Source organism: Octodon degus, unplaced genomic scaffold (genome assembly GCF_000260255.1).
Source record: "Octodon degus isolate 3935 unplaced genomic scaffold, OctDeg1.0 scaffold00154, whole genome shotgun sequence".
Lineage (NCBI taxonomy): Eukaryota > Metazoa > Chordata > Mammalia > Rodentia > Octodontidae > Octodon > Octodon degus.
In genome coordinates, this window is record NW_004524730.1 from 337,759 (window position 1) to 344,864 (window position 7,106).

Here is a 7,106-nt window from a genome sequence, read left to right on the forward strand (position 1 = left end):
ATATAATAGTTAGGATAGATATACACTTACTTTCTCTTAGCTCAATGGGAAAAAAGATTTGTACTCTTGTTTAAACAAGAGATCATGTCTACATTTTGTACTGTGAAGACAACAATATGCAATGTATTAGTTATTGTAGTTGGCCTACTAACCTGTTTTGAAACTGTCTCATTGCTATTTCTTTCTCATTAAAATTAATATATTTTTTAAAATGGCAAAGCCATACTTTAGAGTACTACTGTCATTAAAAATAGAGTATTTAGGGGCCAGAGAGATAGCTGAGTAGGATAAGTACTTGCCTGGCAAGTACAAGGACCTGAGTTCAACCCCCAGTTCTGCAAAAAAAAAAAATAATAGAGTATTCATACATGCTGCCATATTAATGCTTAATTGTTTCAGCAAACTTGTATACCTATATCTGATAATCTCATCAACTACTTTGAAGGTAACAATACAGAATACAACAACAATTTTTGATTTCCCATCATCCCATTTTTAAATTCTGTATCCTTTTTATTGTTATTGTTATATTACTTTGGCCTTGGGTCTTTGTTTTTCTATTCTCTTTAAATAAAAAAATTAAAAGAAAATAAAATTTAGAAATGAATGAACTTTATGCAAAGCAAATAAAGAACCAAAAGTGTGATTACATTTATGCGCCCAAAATAATCAATTCTATACTGACAGAAAGAAAACAAGTCGTCTCCTGAATAGTAACTGTTAACGAATATAGTATTTTTTTCTGAATGTATGAAAATGCTCTAAAATTGTGATCAGACTTGCATGGCTCAGTGAGTATATTAAAAACCATTGAATTGTACATTTTAAATGGGTGTGTTACACAGTATGTTCATTATATTTCAATAATGCTTCGATATAAGAAACAGGGCCATGTCATTTTCATCAGCACAGAGAAAACTGAAAACCTTCACAGGTTGACAAGAAATTTGTCTTTCTGAAGCTGAGAGGTCAGACCAAAGCTTGCTAATTAATGGCTTCTGCTCTTGTCTCCTAGTATCAGGCGGAAGGCAAGGGAGACAGATGCATTGGGAAAAGAGACACAACAAGCTTCCTATTTATTTATGTTCTGTGAGCGGAGTTTATCAAGGCCCCAGTCATCAGGGATTGAAAAGTGAGAATGCACCAAGCAATCCTTTAGATCAGGAATCCTTTTTGGAAAGCACTCATAAATCTATCACCATATTTTGTGTTGAATGCTCTCTCAATGGAGCATTTTCTATCACTTGAGACTGGATTTGTACATTCATTCTTTATTTGAGGGATAAACATGTACAGTCATGACACACAAGATCTTTTATTATGGCCCCCACTATCAAAAGCTATTTTTCTTGTTCCTGCTGCTTATATCCAGGGCTCTATCCTAAATGGTTTTGGTTATTGCAGAATCATTTCCATGGAGGCTGGGACTTACAAAATTAAAGGGAAAGGTTTAATCTCTTATCACTTTGCTTGGGGAGGAAAGTCTACCTTTTCTCCCTGCTGTGAAAGGGCACTGTGGCACCCAGTGTCCACCCCACTAGAAGCACAGGCCACAACAGGAGGCCAGGGAAGGCTCTCAGCTCACACACAGTCCCAGCCTGCCTCCACTGTTGAGTCACATGCTATCACAAGGATACCTCCAGATGAGCCCACCCTCAGCTAGCTGAGTCCCTCTAAGCTGAGACCCCAGAGAGAAGAGTAGAGAAGTCATGTCCATACTACCCTGTTGCAATCCTTGACTAACATAAAGAGAGAGCATAGTGAGATGCTTCTTACTTTCTACCACTACAGTCTACATGGCTTGCAAACCTGGTCATAGTAACCTGAATAGTCTCCATTCTCCAAAAGCGCACAGAGTATATGATGACTATGATAGACCTTTGTGGAAATCTGGGCCAGCAAGAAGTAAAACCAATTTCCTGCAAGACTAAGTTTCTTCCAGAAACAGAAACTCAGAAGGCAAAAATGATGGAGCAAAGTACAGGCCTCGAGAAATTAGAGGATGCTTAGGGGAAGCAGAGAACTGACCGTAGACTGTCAGGCGGCAGCTTGACATAACTGATGGCAGGTAACTTCCCCATGAGCTTAAGAATGAAAATACAGGATGCCGTTTGCATATTACTAATAATTCTGTTTTAATTATCAACTGGAATCTAAAATGTAGGATGTTGGCTCTGGTGTCTTAGACTTCTAGAGCTGGCTTGAGCAGTACATATTCCGTCTTGAACTAAAAATCCGAGACCCTTTTCCAACTCTCTTCTATCCCTCACTCCACTTCTGACACTGGGAGACAAAAGAGCTGATAAAGTTAATAAGCAGCTTCAAACTGAGCTCCCTGAGATGATTTCCAGCATACCCACTTTCCCACTGTGCATTCTTATGCAATCTATTAATCTTCTCCACAACTGTTTCCACATTTCTACTTAGGGACAACAATAGCAGCCAGGTTAGGTGATGCTTCCAAGAATTGCATGAGTTAGTGTGAACAAACGCCTTAGGCACTGTCCAGAACACAGTAACTTTTTACTAAGCTCTAGCTCTTCATCTTATCAGAGATCAAACTGTGGTAGTCACATCTCTTAAATATCTCTCGTCCACCTCATCTGCTTTCCTTTTGGCTTCCTCAGATTAATCACCTACAATGACGTGCAGCATCCACAGGAATCTATAGAACAGGTCAGAACCCAATTGAGAAGTAGGCCAAGACCCCTCACTGCCTTCCAAGTTCACAGAGGACTCACCAACTTTCAGCCCCAGCACCGGGTTTCTCTCACCACATGCTTTGTCCTTTCTTCTTGTCTTGGCACTGACTGTCCCACATGGGTCCCCCCAATACGGCCAGGCAGGAAGAAATGCTGTTGGGAAGGCACCCTGGGATCTTACTGAGAGAAACCACACTGACAGAGAAAGAACCTCTATTTTCAGAACCTTTTCTGCTTTGTTCAGAAGCAAGTAAAGGTTTTTTTAAAAAAAAGAGTAATAAATGAAAAACAAGAGACAAGAAAAAAAAATGCCACAGGTCTGTCCTGTTACAATTCTGTATATGGTTAGATTTCTAAATTTCTTTGTAAAAATATGTAAATGCTTATTTCTACTTTTTAAAAATTATTTTTCCTTCATATCCTGTAAGGATGTAAAGTTCAACATATCAATATTTGATGGAAAATACCCCTTTCATGATATGCTAAAGATGTTTGATATTTAGACAGATAGGGTAAACCGAACTGCATATATTGCAGGTTAATAATAAGCTTCTCTTCTGGAGGGTTAACAACCTAAATTAGCAGATCAAAATTGGAGAAAAGGAAGGGCTGCAAGGTCAGCCAACATGTTGGCCATAGCCTTTCAAGGTCAGTGAAGACTCGGGATATAGAAGAACCTGTACTGTAACATCATGTAACTCAGTTGTGCTCCAAAGTTTCTTATCAAGAAGATTAGGGAGCCACAGAGGAATGTGATCAATGATGTAGAGTGTGCCTGGGGAGAGTCACATGGAGAGAAAAAACATTCTCTCAGGCTTTCACAGAGAGCAAATTGGTCAAGCAATGGCTGTGACTCATCCTCATGGCTGACTCTGACAAAGGATCTACAAAGTGAGGTACAGGGCTACTGGATAAATCCTGAGGGTACTTGACTGACCTTATCAGATCCAAAAGTTACATTTCTTGTTATATAGGTCTTGCTTTAACTTGGTCTTAACCATCCAGCAGAAAAGTATAAAAACAAGGTATATAAAGTAAAGCCATATTAATACAATGAGCTGTAAAAGGCTCAAGTCAATAACTTCTGAGGATAAGCCACTAATATTATAGACTGCTAGACAGTGTTGGATTGTTTAGCTGAATTCAAACAACTATAGTATTTAGATGCCAATAGAATATCCAGCTCTGACAGGACTAAAAAAAGGGGAGGGGATACAAAGAAGAGATCACTTTGTATCTGCATATGTAGAATAGTTAGAATAGATATACAGCTACTTTCGCTTAATTCAATGAGAAGAAAGATTATTACTAATAGTGCTTGGACAGGATATCCTGTCTACTTCTCATACTATGGACAACCACTAAGAAGATAGCAATGTACAATATATTGGTTATCGAAACTATCCTATTAATCAGCTTTGAAACTGTCTCATATTTCTCAATAAAATAAAAAAATAAGTGATGTTTATCTTCTTCTCCAAGAGAAGTTTAATTTAAGCAATATACTACCCAATGCAGGGCTGTGCTGACCACACCTGCACCTCCACCTCCCAGCACACGGTTGTGCAAAGATGTTCAGTTATAGCTTAATTCCTGCACACATCCCCCTAATCCTCTGGAGTGGAGAGGACAGAAGAGAAAGGGAACACATCTCAGAGAAATGGATCATGATGAGAAAGATCCATGTAATGTTTTCATTGTTGGTTCACACCCATACAGATAATGACACATAAAGGAAACATGCATTCACTCATGTGCATGTGCACACACAGTTGGTGTAATCAACCCACTGCCATACTATACTCTGAGTGCTGTTTTTGTTGTTGTTTACTGCTTGCCTGTCCCTTCCCCTTCCTGTCATTAAAATATAAACTCCCTGGATTTTAATATTTTCATCACCATTGTATATCTAGTATGTAAAACAGTACACCTATAGAAAACATGGAGTAGGTTTTCAACAAATATTTGACAATTGAACGATGGATGACTGAATGGTGGAAAAAACTCTCTAAACTCACAATCAGTAGAAGTTGTACAGAGACTGGGTGTAGTGGTGCACGCCTGTAATCCCAGCTCTTGGGAGGCTGTAAACAGGCAGATCACTATGAGTCCAGTCAAGTAATGAGACCCTGAACACCCTTGTAGATCCTTCCCTAAAATGCAAAAAAGTTTTTTAAAAAGTAGAAGTTGTACTATTTCTTGACTTTACAATCTTAGATTAGGAGTTAATGTCTTTAGGCCTCTATTATGCCGTCTGTTTTTAAAAATGTACAATAGGCATTTGGGAAGAAGCAAAGAAAGAACTCACTGTACTCTTAGAGCACGGTCCAGTTCCACACCATATCCCTGTGCAGCATTACCTGTCTTCCAGGCAGTCTGGAAGTGGCACCTGCATGTTCTTTCCACACTGTTTGTGTATCGTTAACATTATTGTTGCCCAAAAGTCCACAAACGTACCTGAAGAATAAAAAAACTGTAAAGACGGACAAAGAGGGGAATGCATCCCTGTACAACTATCAAGGGCCAGAGCATAAAGCTAGAGATGTAGTAGAGCACAATGGAAGGACTGCTTAAAAAAAAGAAAAAAGAAAATTCACAGGGAAGAAAGAGAAATGGAAAAAGCAATAATGAAGTGGTAAATGAGATTACTTTCATGAGAAAATTATCATCATGAAATTGTCAGGTATTTTCACCACGTGGAAGGTATGTGTTGAGGGAGACCTATACCACAAGTAGTAGGTCCTCCTGGAAAGGATTATAAAACATTCTTATTGCATCAGGACTGTGTCAGCGAGGGGTGAGCTCTGTATAAGCACACAGGCCTGTACTCACAAGAGGAACAAACCAGGCAGAGTACTGGAGGCAAATCCCAGGACTTAGCTCAGCGTTAGTAAGAGGGTCCCATGCCATGCCCAGGAATCAACACTATGGAGGAATAGTGCCACCCAGTGTTGCCAAGCTTTCATCTGTCCAACTGATGTTTTTCATTGCCAAGTTTGAGAATTTTCTTCTACTAAAACATACTCTGATACTAAAATACTGCCTGTGGATTTGTTGCCAGTGACAAACCATGTGATTCCTTTGATGCATTGAAAGAGAAGTTATAGATTAGGAAGAAGAAAGATGGCTGTTGGGGAGGCTCAGTTATCTCTCAAGACCCACACTGCAGAGATTCCAGGGGGAAGTGACCAACATGGATCACTGGTCTCAATGGTTTTTAGGATTGAGAGGGCAGTCCTTAAACAAGGCAGGGACAAACCAAAAGTATACATTAAATGGATGATTGCAGGGGAACAGAAAAGAACTGGAGGTGGGGAGTCATAAAAAATCACTCAGTAGATGTATCAAGTTATGCTAGAGCAGGGGGAAAATGTCATTAATTGGATATATATAAAAGAAAAAGTAAGATGCAGGACAACCAGGCACTTAATCCCAGTGGTACCATCCCCTCACTGTGGGTCCTAACAGAAATCATCTAAAATTTCTCCAAACCTCAGTTCTTCTAGGAAAGCAGAGGTGGCAACAAGACTACACCACATTGCAAGGTAGCTTCACGTATTTGGATGAGCTTAACACATGCCTAAACTACAATAACCACTGAATGCCAAATTGTGTTATCAGAGAACTTCAGGGAAGGGCTCATTGTAAAAGTCACTTCTGAACTAAAACCCTAAGAACTGGGACTTTTGTTTTCCTTTCTGAAAAACTCTTAGAGCTTTCTAGAAAGAATAGCATGGGATGTATTTATAGAAGCAGTAAGGACTGAGGGATTTTCACCCCAGCTGGCCAGGTCAAATGGCAGACTACCGTGTCAGTGCACGACAGCCGCACAGGCAGGTCCCCCGGGCTTCCGGAAGAATGGCAGGTTCCTGGCAATGGAAAAAGACTACAGACGGAGAAACTTTTATCCCAGTTGCCCAGTGCAGCAGAGCTGTGTTTATACTGTGGTCTCTCCATGTGAGGCCATTTCTTTGCAGACTCCTGAGCTGTGGTTGAAAACAGCAGGCCCGAGAGTCATTTGTTAAAAACAGCAAGAAGGGTTATTATTCGTGCAACTTGTGAGGGTGATCTACTGCTTTCTCCCTCTAATGGATTCAGAAGGCTTTATTACTACAGATGAGGCTCTTTCTACCCTGAAGATACTTGTTCTCAGAAATGCTTGTTTTCTTGCCTGGTAAGTAACACATATTTAAATACTTCTCAGCTATCGCACTGGTATTTGCAGATTCTTCCGAGCCCTTCTCCACAATCGCAGCACCACTTCAAGGAGACAGAAAGCTACTATCTATTATGGAAATGAATGAAAAGGCATCTTCCCCTCCACAGGGCTGAGAGCCTGACACTGCACGCCTCACGCTTCGCCTACAGCACCACCTAGCGCCGGATAGCAGGTACTTTCTTTCT